Source organism: Diabrotica undecimpunctata, chromosome 6 (genome assembly GCF_040954645.1).
Source record: "Diabrotica undecimpunctata isolate CICGRU chromosome 6, icDiaUnde3, whole genome shotgun sequence".
In the NCBI taxonomy this organism is placed as follows: Eukaryota; Metazoa; Arthropoda; class Insecta; order Coleoptera; family Chrysomelidae; genus Diabrotica; species Diabrotica undecimpunctata.
In genome coordinates, this window is record NC_092808.1 from 64,176,467 (window position 1) to 64,199,654 (window position 23,188).

Sequence of the window (23,188 nt, forward strand, 5' to 3'; positions counted from 1 at the left end):
TTACATGAACCCAGCGGTTGAAAATCCATTTTAATTTCCTTATAAAAATTTACTTTGATCTAACTTTACAATGCAAACAATCTCAAACGACTAATAAATCTTGCTTGTAGTTTTTGTGTACAGTTTATACTACATGTCTATATATAAAATTTTAATGCATTTGATAAATACGTGATTTATTTTGAAAATGTAGGTCGAGGTACTCCTGTCAAGTTTAAGTATGAGGTTTTTCCGGTAGTATATTTTATCGCTTATTATAATTCAGTACATGTAACAACTTGTTTTATTTTTAAAAAATTAATATAAAAAATGTTTCTATAATTTACTACATATATTTTAACTTCTTATCTTTTGGCACTTATAGATCGTTTACCCATTTCTACTACGAATTCAGGTCTTTTGCCATTTCCTTCATCTGTATCTGCGTTCTAATGTAGTTTACTGGTTGTTTTCCTATTTTTCCAGTATCGTATTATGTATTGCATAACATATTACCAATGTTTTTTATCCTATTTGTAATTTCTTCTTCTTCTTCTTCTTCTCGCATGTCTTATGCCCTATGACCGTCGAATCTTGTTGCCACCTATAAATTGTTTAATCGTTTCTACCACAAATTCCGGTCTTCTGCCATTTCCTTCATCTGTTTTTCTCCTTTTTTTCCTAATGTTAAGTACATCATATAGTCAGATGAGGACGCTGAAGAAGACAAGAATAGAACCAACACATTAACAGAATGGGAAGAGATAGAACCAGACGGTAAAAGACTACAAGGCAGACCTTCTAAAATATGTAGAGATAGCTGGCAGTTAATATCGCAAATACTGCAAAATCATACCGGAAACAACAGGCTTTAAGGCCTAACATACGAATAAGAAGAAGAAAAAGAAGAAGGTCTTAATTTTACGTGATCTACCTGTTTCTAACTCTACCCCTCTTTTTTTTCATTGTTTTTTGCTCACTTTCTTTACTGGTCTGTTTCCGTCCATTCAAATTATGTGTCGTCAACGAAGGAGCCTGAAAACAACGAAATTTCTATTTCACCTCTTGCGGAGTACAGTAATCAGAAAATTGCTGACTTTTTTATTGCTATGTTTTTTTTACTTTAAGGATACTTTAAAATAATGTTTATCTATAATAAATAGAAATATATTTATTGCCTTTGTAACTTAAATTTTTATTTATTTTATTAATTTCACCTCTCTTACACAAAATTAGTAAGAATGAATCTCAAACTCTTTCTGTCGAATCAAATTCAGCCGAAATCAAAATCAAATTTAGCCTAAATTTATTATTATTATATAAACCGCTAAGTAATATTTTCATGATTATATTTTTAACTAGCTGTAGATTTAAAGTTGGGATAAAGTTCACAGAATCCAATGGGATAAACTGAATTAATAAAATGGATAAATGGATAATTTAATTGTTGGAAAAACTTTTTAAACACATTTTAATTATATTTTTAAGGTAGTCAACTCGTTAGTCCTATTAGGTTCAAAAATTAAGAAAAATTTTGTCACAAAATCTACATTTACTTAATGTTATTAATACTCATAATCATTTACCAGCTGGAACTCCAATTCTAGTAGATACTTTTTTCAAAAAGTTTTTCCGGCTCAAAATCGTTTTCATTCTATAACATTTTTTTTCTTACTTTATTGCCTTGGGGAATATATAAATATTGTTCTAAAATACCTCCTTTAGCAGCAAATTATTTTTTCGTTATAAACGATTGCAGATTTTCTATCTTTTTTAAGTTTAAAGAAAAATATTTCTTCTGGACTATATCCGAAATATTAAAACCAATATTAAATGCGGTTTAAATCTCACCAATGTAGGTAGTAGCTCTTGTTACAATCCTTAAACTTCTCCAAGTAGTATTGGACCGTATTTGTTATATTAAAACTTGAAATATAACGATTGAACTTGATTGTAGATTATAAAGTACATGCTCAAAAATATAAATTTGATTATAGATACTGCGTGTATGAACAGCATACCTTATACATACCAATAAAAAATTTATATTAACACATTATCTGAACATAAAAAATATATCATTTACACTTTATTTAAATAAATGATGCAGGGGAAAGGATGAGGTAGCTGGTTCGATGATTTAAAAGTAAATATTTGAAAAATTATAGTCTCACCTTCCTACATTTGGTAGATAAAAAATAAATATAAACCTCAAAGGACCAGCGACCAATAGGTAGAAAAATTGAGGATTAGAATATTGTAGTAAATATTAAAATTAAAAATAGAATAAATAAAATAAGAATTAAGGTATAAGGTAATATTTTTATTGTATTATTTACATGAATAAATAGTAGTCTCGCAATTGCCAACAAATCATCCTTTTTAATAATAATAAAACATAAATGTTCATTAAAAATGTTCTTAAAACGCACAACTGTTTATATTAATTGTGCTTAAAGCTAAATAAATGCGATTTATAGAACAAGAAAGTTTATAGTTTGTTGTTCATCCGGCAACCCTGTAATTTGCCTGACCGGCATTCATGAAATGTTGGCACAAAAACTATCGATTTTCTTCTGTATGAAAGAATAATTACAGGTACTTACATATTAGATGCACAGACACTGAATTTAATATAGTTAACTATTTAATAAAATAAATTACACTTGAAAACTGCTTCTATTTAAGAAGCGTGAGAAGAACTATTACTTGCTTCTATTTGAGAAGCTAAAACAGAAGTTTGAATTACGTGCTTCTATTTAAGAAGGCAAAAACGAAGTGCGAAAGGGTAGTTGGGTATGAATATTTTGAATCTGAAAAACTGACATGCGCAGAAGATACGATACAGCAGAGAGAAGGCATATCATGCTGATCGTATGTCTTTAAATTAGTGAGAATAATTTAATTATTATCCCTTATTTATTTAACAAACTATTGTAGAAAATACAATTAATTTTCTACAAATGATTTATATTTGCTTAGTGTTTTTAATGCTTTGTACAATAATTATATATAAAGTAAAAAAAATAAAATCAGGAAAATATTTTTTGGCTATAATATTAATGTTCAAATGTAAGTATATATGTAAAAATAGTCAAAGCTGTAGAAATAAAGGATTCTTTGACCAAGTGAGAAAGTCCAGAAAAGTCGAAAGAACTCCAAACCGGATCAAAAACTAACGCAAGATTTAAACTGCGTATAATTCCGAATTTTTAAATGATATTATGACGTCTTCCTTAATTCCAACTCTTACCTATTTTAAGCTCAGTCGCTGTTTCACTGTTACTGGTATATACATTTTTTTACTGTTTTAATTAAATTCAATACAAAAATCAATTTGCAAACCCATCGCCGCAACAAGAAAAAACAATTTTGCGCTGCTTGAGTAGTAGGGATATAATATTTCGCGGTTTATATGAAACGGTAGTAACCGCGTTAATGTTGTGAAGTGAAGGTGCGTGGAAGGTAATTCGACCTTTGATTTTTAAGTGATAAATTTGTTGTACTTGACTGTCAGTCACAATTCCGGACTTACCTTAGTCTTTAGTTACCAGGTGAGTCAATAAACAACGATATGAAAAATTTATATTATTATTTAATTAATATTCAATTAATAATATATATATATATATATATATATATATATATATATATATATATATGTATATATAAATATATATGTATATATATGTATATATATATATATATATATATATATATATATATATGTTATATTCAAACCTCGAAAGTTCAGTGTTCGTAGGTTTGACTAGTCAATCATTAGGTCTGACTTACGCTCCCCGACCACGTAAACCCCGAAATAATTTCCATTTTAACTTAGCCTTTGACTAAAGAATTTTCATCAAACCTACCAGAGACTAATTTGGTCAGGCAAACGTCGAATCTTAATTTTATAAAATCGGGATTTACCAAGTCAAACTCCGATCAGATATTAAAACGTCATAATTTGTTAGATTAAGGGTTTAATAAAACGTCATTTTTTAAGTTTAATGTTAACTATTTTTATATTGTCATAATTAAAATAAAAAATTAGTCTTTATTCTGACATGGTGAGGCATCATGACTTAGTTTATTTTAAAAGCTACAAAGTGATGTATATTAAATTTTCTTCAAGCCCTTCGTTTTAAAAAGAGTTGCGCTAAAAGGGTTTGAAGAGGTTGCTAAACGCATGCAAATACAATTTTCAGTCTTGTCTCGTTTAATTTTTACTCTATAGAAATAAAAAAAGACTCTTCATTAAAAAGTTTTTTTTTTGTATTTCAGCATTTTTTCTTTATCTTGTTTAGTTGTTAAATTATTTTGAAAACAAGGTGATTTTTGAAAATAGTGTCTTCAATTTAAACTCGGATTTTTCAAAACTAAACCTTTTAAACCAGTTAAACTTTCAGAACGTAATGTTTATATATAAATAAAGTAAATTGTAAATGAGCAACGAATAATTTTAACCAAGGTGGTTTTGACAGGGGGGCGAGTTACTTTTTGCGATACAAAAAATATAAACGGACTTTATTTTAGTTATCCTTACACTAATTGATGAAAATCACTTTTACCAGTGATAATTTTAAAGGTTTTTTAAGATCTTTCTATTTCTCTGTAAAGAAATAATCTCAATTGTTGACAAATTTTTTTCCTTTCCTAGTGACGACAATCTGGGAGCTTTGCTGGTATAGTGACTTTTCTCCGATTAAAGTATTTTCTTTCATTGTTGACGATGACTGTCCAGATATCCCCATTTCATATCTTTAAGCTAAAATAAAATTAATATAATTAACTAAACCAAATTACATGTAAATAATTGTAGAGCTTATTTCCGAAGTGTCTTAAATCAAACATTTCGAGTTTTCGATGCCGTTTCCTCTATGCATCAACTAGAAGCAAACGAGTAACGAGTAAACACCCATGATAAGTCACGTGAGTTCTTTGCGCTCATAGAGGACTCATTTACTGATGACTGGGAACTATCGGTTAGAAGCACATACAATCGAAAATGATATTCAATATAACAGAAATGGAATCCATAGAGATAACCGAGAGCAGAGTGGGCTGCAAGTCCAGCTACTCGGATATTTCCATATGTTTTCATGCACTGGTAAAAAGGGGGGAAAGTGGTCTTTTGTTAAGCCAATCAGAGAGGCATAATGCCATTTAATTAAGAAAGAGAAATTAAAAGTTGTTAAATTACTTTTAAGTAATTTATTTTTAGGTATTTTCAAACAGCATTCTGCTGTTACTTATTGTAAACTAAGAATAAATACGCAATTTTTTGTTCAACAATTGAGATTAATTAATTCAACAATTACTTTTTCATATGTGGTTTGTTGTATTTGCCAAAAAAGAGCTCTGATGCATAATTTGAAGTGCATAATTTTTAATCCGGTTTTACATGTTGTGTACGCTGACGCACATTTGGTGCATACTATGAAAGCTTCCAAAGTAAAGTTACATGTATGCGTGGTACACAGACGGAAAATATAAAAATAAATAAAGAAAAACCTATTAGGTCTTCATGCTCAAGCTAATGTTATGAAACAATTAACTGAACAAAAATTTCCGCCAATTTCCATTGAAAAAACTAACATACTTATTCCCAGCTTTGATAGAGCCAAAGTTTGAGTGGTCAAACTTCGATTTCATGAAATTAAGTTTCGACGGTGACTAAACGATTTAGTCTCTCCTAGGTTTGACGAAAATTCTTTAGTCAAAGAATTCCATTATCTTTTTACTGCTTGTTCATAGTTCTTTATTCATAGTTCTAGCTTGTTTATTGGTGCGTCTTTTCTGCGTTTTTAATATTGTTATTTTAAGGATGTCCTGAAACTATTTCTTTGTAGCATTCTAACGATTTTTATAGAATTTATAGATAAGAACAGACTGCAATTGCTAAAATAATTCTTTATTTTTGCTGCAAAAGGTATTACGATAATAAAATGCAGTTCAGATAATTTGGATTCTGTTCTTTTAATTCTAATTTTAAATTTTTTCTTATTTATTTTTATTTATACAATTAATATATTTTTATTTAAATATCTATTTATATCTGGATCTTTGCATAATTATTTGAATTTTAATACCTTACGTTATGTTATTAAAAATTATGTTTTACAACAAAAATGAATTTTAATCAATTGGATCTAATTCTATTATTGCTTTTGTATTTTTGATTTTTAACTTTATATAACACTGGTGATATAATCGCTTTATATTTATCTAATTGGCTCTAAGATTGCTTGATCTACTTAGTTGTTATAAAATTATAGTCAATTTCTGATCTTTGTTTATGTGTTCCGACCTTCTGATTTGTAATTATCAAATAGATCTTTCAAATATTGTTTCCATACATCTTTTTGTTATAGACTACCTATAACATTCAGTGCTAATTGTTTAAGCTTCGGTTAGGTCTGTCTTTTAAGTGTACGTAAGTCTTATATTAAACGCAAGTTTGAACGAAGAAAAATCTTCATAAATCATATTTATTACACATAAACAAAATAGTAATAGAAGGAAAATCTTGTATAAGCTTTACAAATAAAGAAAAAAATATTATACTTAGGTATGACAAAATATATTTCTGTCACATCTGGATGTAAGGTGAAGTTGCAGTTTTCAACATTCCAAAGATGAATGTACTTTTAGATACTTGTAGGCTTCATGTACTTATTTTGCGACATAGAGTAGATGATGAATGGCAACAATTGAATCCATATGTATAAAGCAATGGCAGAGAAGAATTTCAAAATAGATTGTACTAATGTCTGGAAGTGAGTGGAAGTCATTTTTAATAATTATTGTAAAGGTTTTTGATAGTGAAAATTTTTGATAAAAAAATTATTGTTAAAAATATTTTTATTCAATCCAGTTTTCTTGCTTTTATCTCTGGTTCTGATCCTAAGAAACTAGAGGTGGGTCGTTAACATTTTTATCGGAACCGTTTTTCGTAAACTATAACTAGTTGATTGTTTACCAGTAGTTTCAAATAAGCGAGTATACAAACAAACATATTGGCCATTATATTGAAAGAAACTAACGAAGGATATATTTATTATAACTTGAAAAATAAATTAAACAATACAAATAGTACTTACATTTACATTACACATTATTAAATCGCGAATCGTCTAAATTGACATTTAAAAACATTTTTCCACTTTTCTTGTTAACCGTGTTCTTCTTTTATTTAAAATTAAACCAGATTTTAAACATGTGTTCACAAGGAACAGATTTTGTTACAATACTACAATATTTTATGAATATAGTGGTTAAGTTAGGATATACATGGCGATGGTTTTTCCACCACTGTAATGGACAGTTCCAATCTCCGTTCGAAATTTTTTGTGGGTAATATCATCAGACAAATACATGTCGACTTCTTTTATATCTCTCAATACAGGTGTATGTTTAGATGAGTCATGTCCAATTAATTCATCAAAATTACACCATGGACTTTTCATCTTTATCAGTTTCTTTTTCTTGTACTGGTTGATTTTTACTAGTACAATCTTGTTTTTCTTTTTTTATAGAAGTAACCAGGTTCCTAACTCTTTCTTTTGTTTTTTATAACTAGGTATTCCGATTAATGAATGAGTTTTGATTTACGATTGATCTGTATTTTCGGTTTCAAATCTTTATTGATAGTTCGTCAAAGGATTTATTTATTGTAAATATTCAATTAAGAATTATTTTTCTCAGTCAAAATTATTGACCTAGTATAAGAATAATAATTTTATTTTCAAAAAATGCACATTTGTAGAAGATGCAGATTTTATGGTCCGCTTTCTGAATATTGCAATGATTGAAACTTCTCCTGACGCATTTCTGTCCGTTTCGACTACTTCTACTACAAGTACTGTCATACTTCCACCGCTACCCAAGCGTCAAAAAGTGACGGATACTTCCATTAATAAAAATATTAGTTTAGAACAAAAGAAACAAATAGATGTGGGTTTACTAAACCTATGTAAAGACTCGTTTCATCCGTTTTCCACAGTTAAAGAACGAGCTTTTAAAAAGTTTGCAGGGTGGATTCCTGGATATAAACCGCCAACAAGAAAAACTTGTTCATTACGTCAGGTTCATTACTTCAGGAATGTTATATCAAAACTGAGCAAGTTATTAGATCACAAGTTACTAATGACTAATGACCTCTGGACATATGGAGTAACTGAGAGTTACATCGCATTAACAGGACAATATTTAACCGAAAATTTAGAATTTAAAACGGTTTTATTAGGCTGCTGCCATTTTTCTGGAAACCATAATTCAGAAAACATCGCTTTTGAAATTAGTGAAATTATTAATCAGTGGGGTCTAAAACGAAAAGTAAATTTTGCAGTAACTGATAATGCCTCAAATATGGCAAAGCTATTAAAGATGTTTTGGAATGAAAACATTTAAATTGTTTTGCTCATACGGTAAATTTATTGGTGAAGGACGCACTTACATGCTGTCGTGTAGAAATAGATAAAATAAAAAGTCTTTTTTTTCGACAATTCGGCAAAAAACACCTTTCAAAAAAGTACCTTATCTCCAGAAAGGCTTTTAAAGTATCAGTTACAACATAACAAAGTTTCCAAACGGCCAATCCAAGACGTGGAAACTAGGTAGAACTTCACCTATTACATGTTAAAAAGAATGACCGAGTTAGAAGAGGCCATCAGTTCCACATTGGTATTAGTTAATACAGACTTAGACTTAGACCAAATCTAAATAATGAAGACTGGATTATTTGTTCTCAACTTTCCCAAATTTTACGGCCTTTTAAAGAAATAACAAGTACAATGAGTGGCCAAAAATACTTGAAGGGTAGTTCAGTGATTGTTATGGTACGCTGCCTGCAAGAATCTTGCAATAAAATTTTAGCAAACGGTAACCTTACATCCCTAGTATCCGATGTAGTACAATTACTAATATAGGGTTGTATTGTTTAGTTTATTTTTCAAGTTATAGTAAATGTCCTTCATTAGTTTCTTTCACTTCAATAAATATTGTGTATAAACAATAATAGCCATTATGTTTGTTTATGTAGGTACTCTCTTACTTGAAACTACTGTTAAACAATCATAGTAACTTGTTTACTAAAATCGGTTTACGATAAAAACTTTAAAGACCCACCTCTACTCGTTACCTCTGTCCTTCCTTTGATTCAGTGCTTTGACGAATCGAGAGATCGGGAAACGAGACGTTGCCAAATAATTTTGTATGAAGAATATTTTATTGTGGCATCATATGCAGTTTATTATTTTTAATGGGAATAAGGCACAATGTGACTTTAAAATAAGCTTATTTTTATGTTTAGATTTTTAATTCGGAAATCGTACTTAAAATACGAAACATTAATACATTTTATTTATATAAAACGATTTCCGCAGTAGAAATCAAAATGATATATTACACTATAAGTTTGGCAACGTTGAATTTCCCCTTTTTTTATTATTTCAATATATTCATTTTCAGCGATATAAAGGGCTGACCTAAGATACCTCTCTCTTTTTAAACAGGTGTTTCTCACTCCATCTCACGTAAGGTCCATACCGACCATAAACTTTTACCTATACTGTATATATATATATATATATATATATATATATATATATATATATATATATATATATATATATATATATATATATATATATATATATATATATATATATATATATATACGAAGTAACAAGAAGTCCAGAGACCTTTCTCTGATAGTAAATTATTCTACTTTCATATATATATATATTTATATATATATATATATATATATATATATATATATATATATATATATATATCTAAGATTAATACTATTATAAAAATTAATAATAAACTCACCAGTCTTCCGGGTTGAACCGCGTCGATATCCGTTTTGCCGAGCTTTCGATATCCTCCCTGATGTCTTCTTCAGGGCTTCCGAGGTCTCAGCCTCCCGAGCCCCCAGACACTACTACACTCACTAGTCACTGAACTACTGTACTGAGCGAAAATTATGCTCCACAAGAAACACTTTCTCCTCTATACTTAACAACATTTTTAACAATTAGGCCTTAATAATTAATTGTTTAAGGATTACTTGACAGATTATAGACAGATATATATATATATATATATATATATATATATATATACATATATATATATATATATATATATATATATATATATATATATATATATATATATATAATGCACTTTTTATGACAGCTGATTAGTTAAATACAATAGAAGGCATTAATGGGTATACAGCTGAATTAACAAAGCGCCTTTTTCAATAATCAAATGTATTTCTATATCTAAAAAGTTTGTACAAAACTGTGTACAAAAATCAGTACAAATTTGAGATTTCGGCCATTAAATTGAAATGATATGTAAAAAATACTCTAAAAAAACAAACATAGCCCCATATTAACACATATTGTTTTTTAATTTTTTTTCTTTGAGTTTAGAGAAGACTGAATTTGCAATTAACTGTTTTATTTTCAAACTTAAAGTCACCAACGAAGTTGAATATTCGTGTCAGTTTTAGTGTGAAATTTTTTATACATGGTAATGTCTAAAAGTTTTTTGGAACTGGTGTGATAACTGTAGTGTCACTTTCCTGATTCAGAGCAGCAGTGTTAATAAAGGAATAATTTTGTGTACCTAGTATATATATTTTACCGGGGTGCTAAACAAAATTTTCTTTAAAAGTGCTGGTGGATAATTATTATCTAGGAACAGTTGGTATAGAATTCTAAGGTTTGTTGTTATGGTGATAAGTCTGAAATTTGTATGACCCTACATTTCATTTGTGTACCTTTAAAGTTTAATTATATAAGTTTAATTATATAAGTTTAATTTTATAGAATGTTTATGGTAAGACATATAAGTTAAATAACTCCCTGATGCCATAAATTTTATTTACCAATCTACCTCTATTTTGTTATGGTTTAAACGAATCAACTTTGTGTCCAAAAAGTTGGAATATTGAGATTCGTCTTTAACCTCTATTGTGAAATGGATGAATGGGTCGTAAGTGTTAAAAACGAACAATAGTTCCTCTGTTTTACCTCTATTGATGGTTAGTATTAGGTCCTCTACATATTTTTTAATGCCTTTTCAGCTAAGTTTAATTAAAAATTGCAAATTGCGAAATGCAAACCCCTGCACAAATTGTAATTTGCAATACATTGGCCATTCTTCAAGGCGATTAAAGGACCGTATTACCTCCCACAAGAGTGATTCGAAGAAATATTCAGATAGGTGTAGTTTATCTATGCACGTTAACCAAAACAATCACATAAATAATTAAATAGAAGCCACGGTATTAGCAATTGAAAACAATTATTTTAAAAGATTGTTTCTTGAGATGGCTTTTATCTCCGATAGAGAGAAAACCATAAACAAGAAATCTGACATCAGCCACTTTAGTGAAATTAACTCACAGTTACTGTTTTTAAATAAAGAGTTAAATGAAAAAACAAAAACAACATCGAAATAATGTAGATTCTAATGTAGAAATATAATAGTTATGGTTTTCTACTATTTCTGATATAGAAATTCAACTTAATAAAAATAAAGGTAGAGTCCAGCTATAAATTACCACAAAACGAACGAAAAAATTAGATATTAATATATTGGTTTATATGTAGTGAAGAGTTAATTTTAAAAATTGGAAATTTTAAACAATAAATAGTTAAAAATAAACATTTAGAATTATTATTGTTAGTTGTTATAAACAACTAATTGTTGTATTGTATAAATTTTAGTATATACATATGTCTCAGTACAAACAATTACATATTGTTTATTATCTATTTGTAAAGGAACATATTGTAATAAACATTGGATGCTCATTCATATTGTTTATTATGTTTTTGTAAAGAAATATATTGTAATAAACATTGGATGTTCATAAAAAATTACTGTTAGTTACAAATTAAACCCGTTTTATTATTTTTAATATATTCAAAATATAATTAATGAGTAAATATTATAATGAATTATAATTATCCTAAATATCATAAAAAGCATAAAAAAATCGAAATAAAAGCAAACATTTCCACACAAATCTTGTATTTCGTAGCATGATCAGTAAGATAGTAGGTAACTATATTTTATAAACAAATAAATAAAATACTTTACTTGAGTAAGTCGTCTTAAATCTTAAAAAGATAACAGAAAGGTTTGTTGTACTTAATAAAACAGTATTTATCTATTTTATGTGTTTGGATAATTTTGAAGAATATTTTAAATTATATTCAAGTATCAATATAAATAACAATTGATATATTAATATATTATATTTTAGGCAATTCCATATGATCCTATTAAACAAAAAAAGCATCTAAACATACAAAAATAATTAAAGAAAAAATGACTGAAAAAGTTTCATAGTCTATATTAGTGGAGAATCCATTCGACAGTTTTTCTGATTCCTGATTCGGAGCATCCTAATTTTTACTTAAATTCTTTATTTATTCATTGATAAAAAAATAGAAAAACTAAAATAAATTCCATTGGATGACAAATATTGTTTGTTATTTAATGTTGCTTCTCATCGAGCCTGGGGCGTTTTCGCTATTCAACAATAGTGGTATACATGCTACTACTGTGCAGATATGGGCCGTGTTGTGCTAAATGTTTTACGAAGTCTTACCATTTTTCCCTTTTTTACTAGCCCGTATCTGTTCAATCTTCTTGTTCTCGGATATTTAACTGTAGTGCTTATTTCGTAATATTGCTGTCCAGCATTTTGAGTGTACATGCACATTTTCATTTTATTTTTTTAATTAATTTTTCTATAAATTCTTCTCCTGTTAGGGCCCATAGATATGGTTTAAAAACATTTAAACTGTTCTAAAAGTCTAAGTCTAAAAGTCTTTCTTCTAACTAAGAAAACTGTTTTGATGTTTGATTGAAATATCTTAAGTTTTGTTTTAATGTTTATGACGGTGACACCATATCTTGTTTAAAGCATTAAAAGTTTTATTCTTTAATTTCTTTCAGTTGTATGTTTTGCTCTTCTCTTGATAATCGCGCCCTGCTAGTTGTTTAAAGAACTGTTTGAAGTTCCAAGATATTTTGACTCATAAGTTGTAAATTACAGAGCGTTCAGTGACTGACTATTTAAGGCAATAAAAAAGTTGGCTAAAATAAGGCATATTGAGGCACTTTTGAGCAGAAAAATTGATTGCTAGCAGTTTTCTTTCCTCCTACAATATCTCTGCTGTGGTATACATATTGTAAAGCATTTTCGAAGATTATTGATAGTCTGGTGTTATGACCAGTAAGCCATATTCCTACTCCTTCTTGTATTTTTGTAACATCAGATTAAAATGTGACGATCCGTTTTGTGATTTTTGCAATTTAGCTTTGTCTTAGTTCTGACTCTTTTAAGATTATATTTAGTTGGAGTTCGGAATCTGGCTTTGTACGCTTAATGTCTGTGAATATGAACATTGAACTTTGTTCGTATATTGAAAATTGTTAAAATCCTTAATCCAGTCAGATCGCTCGTTTTTACATACCGAGCTTATGTTAGCCTAAAGGAACTTTTTAAAAGCAATTCTCTTTATATGTATTTGTAGAGAAGGAAGATTACGTCTTACAATACCACAAAGGCTACAGTGGGTCACGAATGCATTTTATCCATGATTACTATGTAAGTGAGTCTTGTAAAATAATAATATAATCTCATAAATCTATTATTCCTTTTGTAGCGTTCTTTTGTTCCACCAAACTTTCTTCTTCTTCTTATTCTTAGCCTTCTGTCGTCCATGTTTGGACATAGGCCTCTCCCAACTCCTTCCATCGGTCTCTATCCTGAGCAACATATTTCCAATTTCTTCTGGCTATTATTTTAATATCATCAACCCATCTCATCTGTGGTCATTGTAGTATTCCAACGTTGGTCTTTGTGTCTATCAGTGTGGCCCGCGAAGCTCCATTAAATTTTGGCAATTTTTGTTGCTATGTCCTCGACTTTTGTTTTGGATCTTACCCAGTCGTTCCTCTTTTTATCTGACAATCGTATACCTAACATTGGTCTTTCCATTGTTCTTTCTGTTGTGGCTAGTTTATTCATTTTTTCATTTTTGCCTTGGTTAGGGTCCAGGTTTGACATATGTTATGATAGGAAGGATGTATTGGTTGGACACTTTGCTCCTCAAGTATTGGGGTATTTTGCGGTTCTTAAGTATCCAACTAAGTTTTCCAAATCCTGCCCATGCTAGTCTTGCTCTTCTAGTAATTTTCGCACTTTGGTTCTCTTTGTCAAGTCTCGAATTTGGCCTAGGTAGATATATTCCTGGATTTGTTCTATCTCACTACCATTTATAGTTATACGTCTGGGGTCATCTGTGTTTGTCATTATTTTTGTTTTTTTCATATTTATTTTTAGGCCGACGTATTGAGAGCTGGCTGCTAGTTCCCCCATCATAATTTGCAGTTCCTCGAATGTGCTCGCTATAATCACTATGTAGTCAGCGAATATGAGGTGGTTTAACTTGTTGCCATTAACGTTAATACCATAGGTTGACCAATTTGTAGTTTTAAAGACGTCTTCTAGGGCTAGGTTGTAAAGTTTTGGCGATATTACGTCTCCTTGTCTCACTCCTCTTTTAATGGGGATGGGATTTGTATTTTCGTCTAGTTGTACTATCATAGTTTCATTTTCATATATATTATGTATTAGTTGCCTATATCTCGAATCTATTCTACAATTATTAATAGCTTGTTCTATTTTTTAGTTTTATATTTTATGCTTATTTAATAGTCGACGAAGGCAAGAAATACGGGTAGTTGGTATTCATTTGCCTTCTCTATCAATGTTCTCATTGTCAGCAGATGGTCTGATGTATTATATCCTTTGCGGAAGCCAGCCTGTTTAACCGGTTGGTAATTGTCTATCTTGTAGGTTAAGCGGTTGTTAATAATTCTCATAAATAGTTTGTATATTTGACTGAGCAACGATATAGGTCTATAATTCTGTAGATCACATTTGTCCCCTTTTTGTGTAAGAGTATTACTAGACTCTCGTTTCAATCTTTAGGGATCTTGCTATTATGGAGACATCTATTAAATAGCTCTGTTAGTACAGGGATTGTTAATGTCTTGCTTGTTTTCAAGAGCTCGGCAATTATACCGTCGTGTCCTGGAGCTTTATTATTTTTTAGCTCTTTTAAAGCTCTTTCTATTTTGAATCCCTTTATATTTGGTAGTACTTCTGATCCCACGTTTTTTATTTTTCTTTTGACGTTCTCCTTTGTTGTTTCATTAGACTGGCCTTGCGAGCTGTACAAGGATGTGTAGAAGTCTTCGACAATATTTGTTATTTTATATTTGTCCTTCTCTTCCTTATTGTTGGCGTCTTTAATTTTGATGATTTTTTGAACTTCCAGTGCGGGTCTTAGACATTTTAAGCCTCTGTTGTTTTCAATGACTCGCTCTATTAAGTTCTCATTCCATTTTTATATGTCGCGTTTTAGTTCTTTTCTAATTGTTTTATTAAGTTCTCTGTATTCTCGAGTATGGCGTTTGTTTTGCGCTAGTAGTTGTCTTCTTTCCGTCATTAGCTGTTTAGTTTCATTGCTTGTTTTGTATTATTTAGTCCTTATTTTCTTTGCGACCTGTAGTCCTGCTGCGAGAAGGTTTTTATTTATGTTTTTATTAATCTCGTCAGTTTGATCTTGATTATGTGAAGAATCAGATTCGAACTTAGCTGCTAAGACCTTTCGGAATTGCTCTTCATTTGTTCTTAGCTTACCCACCAAACTCTTGGTCTCTCTATTCTTCTCCACCAAACTAGTTCAGTATAAATAACTGTGCGTCACACATCAGTTATATATGAGCAATAGACCGTTTTAGGTTTCAGACCGCATAATTTGTCACAAAACTTAAGGCACGTCCAAAGAGCCCCTGGTGCTTTAGTGCCGACGTTTGCGAGGTGAACACTCCACATAGAAACCTATCTGGGGTAACTATTCTAGAATAACTTATGAGAAAAATAGTATTGTTCCATTTATGGCTGAAAGTTGAATTTTTAATTGTCTTCTATTTGCGAATTAAACAAGTATTGTTTCAGTAATATTTACCAAAAGTCCTTCTTTTGAATAACAATTAGGTTTAATCACCTTGCATGCAATCAACAGAGCACGAAATCCTTCGCTTTTGAGTTTTGTTAAAACCACTATTGACCACCATAACACTTCTCATTGAGGACAATCTTATTGGATAATCATATTGGCTGGCTGATCTAGGTGGGTAATTAAATTCCCAGTATTAAACATGAATTGTCAGTAAAACCTGTCCCGATTATTTTGGAATATATCCTAAGTTGAAATTCGTCATGAATTTTTTGCTACGTGATAAAAAAACTTGTATTATTAGGATTATTATTAGGATTAAAATTAATAAATAACCTATTCGATTTTATTTTGCATGAAACTTTTTCCCGGTAGAATATATCATATTCTTGATATCGTATGTAGATTTATCAAGCTCAGTCTTTGCTTCATTTTCAATAAATGTCGAATCAGAAATCCAAGCATCTAAAAGGCAAATTATGGTTTTCTCTTTGGTTTGCCGAATTGTTAGGCAAGGCATTTTTAAAGTCACAGTCGGGAGAAGTTGCCGTCAACATGGGGTAACAGGAATCTATCCCTTTGACCGTAACATTTTTTCTGATGCAGACTCTACAGCTGAAAAATATAAAGTCGAAGAAAAGTGTTACATGACATCGCTAAACGTCATTATACGCAAAAATTAAGCGGATTTAGGAAGCACCGATGTGGAAATATTTCCTGGAAGAGGCAGGTTCCGGTTCTCTACAAGAGAAGATGATGGAACCACAACCTACCTGCTCCAAATTCATTGATAAAGACTCCATAGAACCATCTACGGTATGCTCCAGGGAGGATTCTACAAGATTTGTGTCACCGTTGCAATATCTCTTATACCAATTTTAAAAAATACATCCACTTGTAGACGAAAAGGTTCCAAATCATAAACAATTGCCTTGTCCCCTTACAAAACTGATTTAAAAGATTTTCTCGATAAAACTCTAAGCAAAAGACTTGAGAGAATCAAAATTTCTTTCCCAAATAATGACAAATAGATCAGCATATATCAGAAAGTCCAAGGTAAAAATTAATATTACTTTACTTTCAAAGGTAGTACAATAGTTAAACAATACATCAGAGACGTTCAATATAAAAATACCTTTTTATCACTCCGAACTGAAACTCAGTATATAATCATATCAAAAGTATTGATTATATAATATTAACTAATTTTTAAACCATTTAATATTCCAAAGATTATTTCAACTTTTTGAGTGGCTAGTTTTAATTGGTAATTATCTTTTCACTTATGCTGGTCTGATAAGAGCGAAAACGTACTGATGAAATTGTAATCTATTTAGAAAATTTTATTTTTTAATATTTTTTTTTTAAATTTGTATCATTTTACACCAGAAGTATTTTACTTCATTTTAAGTTTATTCAAACTATGGTATACAGCCCACCAATGGGATCCGTATCTTTTATAAGTTTATTTAACCCATTAATGCCCAGAACTATGTATGCTTATTTTTTTTAATTTCTGAAAAATTTATGTTCTAAAAGTCACAAAATTAACAAAAATATATGTTTAAAAAATGAAAAACTTTTTCTTTTTGATAATTGGCTGTTGCGAAAATGCAACACTGGGCAGTTAGGATGTAAATTTTTTTTAAATACGTTGTTTGGAATATTTAATTAAATCATATAAAAGAGTTTTAAATAAACTGACATAAAAATAATATAAACAAATTATTGCGTATTGCTACGAAATTTAATAAAACATTTTTCATGTATTGCTACTTTACCTTTAATACATTTTTTATTGGTTGTTTAGTGACAAAGGACGCATCGGGTGCGTTTTTCTTGGGTAGAAATAAGATGGCCGATGTTGTCGAATCGAACATCTTGTGTAATGTTGTTTATGGGAGACTAAGATGGACCAGGCCTTCTTGGAGGAGTTCCGAACATCGTCAACAAGGCTTTGGCTACATTTCGACGAAACCGCAGCAAATCCATTTCGGGTTGTTCAGGGATAATTTGTTTCATTCTACGATAAATTAACCAAGCTTTTTGTTGGGAGACATCAAGACCCCAGATAAAAAACGGTCTTTTTATTTTTACATTAGAAATAATTTAAATTTTTTATCGTATAGCTGTAACGAACGTGCTTAAGACAATTTAATCTTGACATTCAATATTTCAAATACTTCAATGTCAGTTTTTATTTGCGAAATCTTTTAATTTCTGTGAGTGTTTTAAAATGTATTTGTACGCCATTTTTTGTAATGTTCAAATTGTTTTAGTTTACTCCTGAGGAAGCTATTAAATAAATAGCGAAATATTGAGTATTTTAGAAAAAAGAAAGATTTTCATTACAGACCACTTTAACCAATAATTCGAACGTATTTATATATACATATATATATATATATATATATATATATATATATATATATATATATATATATAATATAATATATATATACATATATAATATAATATATATATATATATATATATATATATATATATATATATATATATATATATATATATATATATATATATGGCGTAAATGACTCAATATTATTATGCGCATTTCGTGCTTTCTCCTAAACTTTTTTAGTTCCAACATATTTCTAGTTTAGTTGTGCACATCTTTTTTTAATAATAAAAGTGTACTTATGACTTCTCTGATCAGTTCAAATATGTAAGCAATTATAATTTTTTGTTTTATATCACTGTTATCTCCTTAAGTGCAGTCATATCTTCATTATGTGTGATTTTTTTTATGAGTAATACTATACTTAAAGTTTTTGATTTGATATTTTATGTTTTCTGATTATTTTTAATTTTTTATAAATCTGTTTATAATTTTTATTTTTTTTCTAATTTTGTACGTTTTAATTTTTCGTGTAATCATTTTGTAACTATTTTTTAAACAATACTCCCACTCATCAATATTGGTACAGACTTAACAAAACTTATAGTTTATACGGAGTATTTAATGGACCCGGATAATAATATTCCAATATCTAGGACATTAATATGTAAAATAGTGCGACGAATTATACATGTAAATATTTATTTTAAATTATCAGAATGAATCGATAAAAGATTTCCATTAACTGGTATCAAAATTGAATATCTATATACCCACTATCCACATTTCAGAATAGGTAGTAAAAAATTTATATATCGTTAATAAAAAATAATACCTTAAAATTTGTTTTTGTTTTTAATTCAATAATTTATCTACGACTAATATAAATGTAAATATCATACTTGTAGTTTTTGTAGTATAATGCCTGATATTATTCACCTAAAAAATAATTACGATTTTAATCACTATTACACTCCAATAGTAAAGTTTTTCAAAATAAATATAAATTATTTATATTTTAATACAATTTAATGGAATTTTTATTAAAACAAAAGCAACAAACTCAAAACTGTCAATGTCACACAATGTCATGTCAAATTACGTTATAAAATCAAAAGAGCACTCATGTTGATACTGTTATTACTTTTTAGGAATTTGTCATACTGGGGCGTATAAAATCTATTGCGTTTCCATTTTCCTGCATTCTCTAACGGGTTCTAAGCGAATTCAGGAGATCACATAGTTCTATTCCTCCTAGATAATTTAAAATATTAAGAGTTTTTGTGTTAAGTATGTTAGGTGAATTATCTTCATTCGTCTTATATGTTGGCAGATATCATCTTCTATAGTTGCTTAGGCCTTCCAAAGTCTTTAGCAGAGTCTTTCAGTAGAGACTTATAGTTGGTAGCAGCCAAATTATTTAAGCTACATATCTTAAATTTGCTCTAATTTATTTAGTCTGTTTTGTCAAACGACATGTGGTTTAAACAGGATGATGCTGCGTGCTATACAGCTCATGCCACAGCGATTGGAAGGCATGGTTATCTCACGAAGCAGCGACAAACATTTAAACGATGTAATATTCCATACATAATGACATCAGAGATCTTTCAAAGAAATAAGAAAGTTCGATGATCACTTTCACCCTTTGTTTTATATAATATTAAAGATGGTAAGCACTTAATTCATGGAAGTATTTTTTATTGTCTTATTTCCATAAACTCTACTTTTTTGTTAAATATTTTGCCATCTACTTTGAATCTTCCAATTTATTTCATTATTATGTGGTTACCAACTTCACAAAGTGGATTTTGGTCTCACAAAAGGTGTCTTTGCGCCTCTTTTGACTAATTAATGAAACATTTTGTTTTCCTCCAATCCCATATGTACCGGAATCCATAGCAGGGTAATTTTTCGTGATTGGTTCACTTACCTGGTACGGCCACGTCAGAAGAGCGGACAGAGGACGCTGGATAAACAAAATCACAGAATGGAGCCCGATTGGAAGAAGAAAGAGAGGAAGACATCGAAGGTCATTCAGAGATGAAATCGACGAGGCTATGGAGAAAAGAACCCTGCGAGATGGAGACTGGAATGACAGGGAAAATTGGAGAAAACGGTTGAGTGAAGGAAGACAGTGAAAACTGTGGAAATCCTTAGTAGTAGTAGGTTCACTTACAGGATTCCTTTGCCAATTTAAAGCCGATTTTTCTTATTTTATTACATTGATCACTGCTTGAGTGTCTTAAATTTTTAAACTGTCGTCCTCGATATTTTTGTCCGAAATTAACTAGACACATCTTTTAATAGCTAGAAATTTTCCTATTGAAAGATGATTGGCATTTGCCCTAGGCTTTTGATTGTTTAATTCTAGGGCCGTACACAATTATTCCACTTAAATCTGGTATTTAAGAGCCCTCTGGGGGCTACTGGATGTTTTCTTTAAGCTAATAATTATTGGTGTCTCTATCCCATTTGTGCTTGTAACTAAAATTTAATAAATAATTTACAATGTTACACCACCAATTTCACCATTATTATTATTACTTTTTATTCTTTGCATAAATTCTTAACAGCTACTATTTAGGGTTTAGTAGTATTTTGTATTTGTAAAATTATTTTACATAGGATAATATGGCGACAAGTAACCTATGCCACTATTTTCCTTGACTGTTGTGCCATTCTGTGGTGTTTTTTCAAAATGATATAAAAATTAAGAATAATATTTGGTGCACTTTGGTAAAAACTATATCTGGAGAAGGTGATAAAACTTTATATAAGAAGAAAGTTATAAGGAATATTAAGAAATAGCAAATGACAGGAACGTAATATTCATAAAAAAATGTAAGATGAAGAGGACGCTTCTAAAGAGCGAATAAACACTACTAGGGATGATGATGACTCCGAATAATTTGTGTCTTTAGTTTTATGGAAAATCTTAAAAATCTACTTATTTTACCAGTTTCCCGTATTTTTATTTTATCCCGTGTTCGACGGGTGTAAATTTAGAATAAGTTTTACAATTTAATGTTAAATTGGAACGAGGAAACAGAACCGCACAAAAATCAAGGAACATACAGAGTAACAAAAGAGCTTTTAACTGATGTATTTCTTACCCTTTAATCTAATATAGAAGTATATTTATTTAAAATAATCTTTCAAAATCGTGCCTGTACACAATTTTTAATAATTACGCCACAAAATCATTATAAAATGAAGTAACAAATACCTTTATTCTATTATTTAAATTTATTAATTTATTAATAACATAAATTTATTAATTTAATTTTAACTACGTTCCTAGAAGTTACAGTTTTATAGACTTTTACAATTCCAAAAAGATTTGTAGTTTCCTAACAATTAGTGACCACTAATGTTATTCGTTTTATTTTAGATATAAGTATAACAAATATAAATTATACAAAAACATACATTATAAAAACAACTAATGTTTATGCAATTTAACTGGTATTTTTCCACTAAAAAAAATAGACAGAATATATTTAAATATTATGTTTATATAGGATTAAACCACAATTATTGGTTGCAATGAAAATAATATTTTTAACTAACTAGTATTTGAAGTTTCGATTTATACTCCGGAAATCGTTCTCAAAAAGATGATTAAAGAATTCTAAAAAAAAAATGTAACAAAAGTTATTTGTTTAAGGTTATATCCCTTTAAAATTGACAGGTTTGGTCTCGATCTTGTTGGTAGCAGCATGTAAGTTGTTGAAAAAACAATTGAAAAGTGTGGTGTTCTTACCCTGGGAATATCAAACTCTGATTGTTTTGTGTGTGTGTTTTTTTTTGTCTTTATGTTTGTGTAAACAGTATCGTTATTGTCATTAAGTAACGTCGAATTGTGAAAACGTTGTTTTGTGTTTTATGTATTGTGTATGGGATTAAAGGTAATGTTTTTTCGACCTCCTGCTTCTCGGCAATTCTTGGTACCAATTCATTATGAAATATGAAATATGAAATAGAATAATAAAAAAAGTTGAAAAAAAAACAAGGTCTTCAGATGTTACAGCTGTTACGGAGTTATGAGACTTTTTAAAATTATTGGTTTAGAGAAGAAAAAGAAAGGAGAAAAACGACAAGCATATAACACTAACAACGAGTTGGATACGTATTAAAACTGGGAACATGGATTTTGAGATCACCTTGTGGAGAAGGAAGTTTAGGTAACCTATATAAAATACTACAACAATATGGAATAAAAAACTGGTCTTATAGGAAACTAAACAAAAAAACAGGGACATAAGATAGCAAAACTTAAAACAGTATATTTTTTAAAAGCAGTGTTAAAAGGACCAAATATATCTAGTGGTGAATATTATGTTGTAACACAGTCACCAAAAGTGGCTTACTTAAGTGGCATTACTTAATAAATTGGCTTCTTGATAAATTACAATTATATTCTATTACTTTTCTTTGGTCAAGTGTCGGTCATTTTGAGGTTTAGTGCTGCCTTCTTTTAGAAAGTTTTACAATCAAGCTTATACCTATTTTCAGATCCCTACTCTTTACACGTTGCACGTCAACGTATAAACAACGTTGTAGTCAACGTTGCCCGTTAATCTTGCACATCATCATGCAAGGAAGAGTAGAGGGAAGAAAAGGCTTGGGAAGAAAGAAGAAAATCTTGGCTGAGGAATATCAGAGATTGGACTAACTTCAGTTTTGAACAGATATTTTACGTTGCAAAAGATAGGAAAGCGTTTAAAGAAGTAATCGCCAGCCTTCGTTAGCAGACGGCACAATAAGAAGACTCTTT

General features: G+C 29.5%; 1 protein-coding gene across 2 annotated transcripts in view; it reads left to right on the plus strand.

Annotated features, from left to right (window-relative positions):
- Positions 1-23,188, plus strand: part of LOC140443474 (proton-coupled amino acid transporter 1-like) — a 322,463-nt gene that overhangs the window by 140,321 nt on the left and 158,954 nt on the right. The window contains exon 1 of one of the 2 annotated variants that reach the window (XM_072534762.1): positions 3,361-3,533. The exons of the other annotated variant lie outside the window; for it this stretch is intronic. The gene's annotated coding sequence lies outside the window, so the exon portion shown is untranslated. Of the gene's footprint in view, positions 1-3,360; positions 3,534-23,188 lie in introns of those variants that run through there. 2 annotated transcript variants of the gene reach the window in all.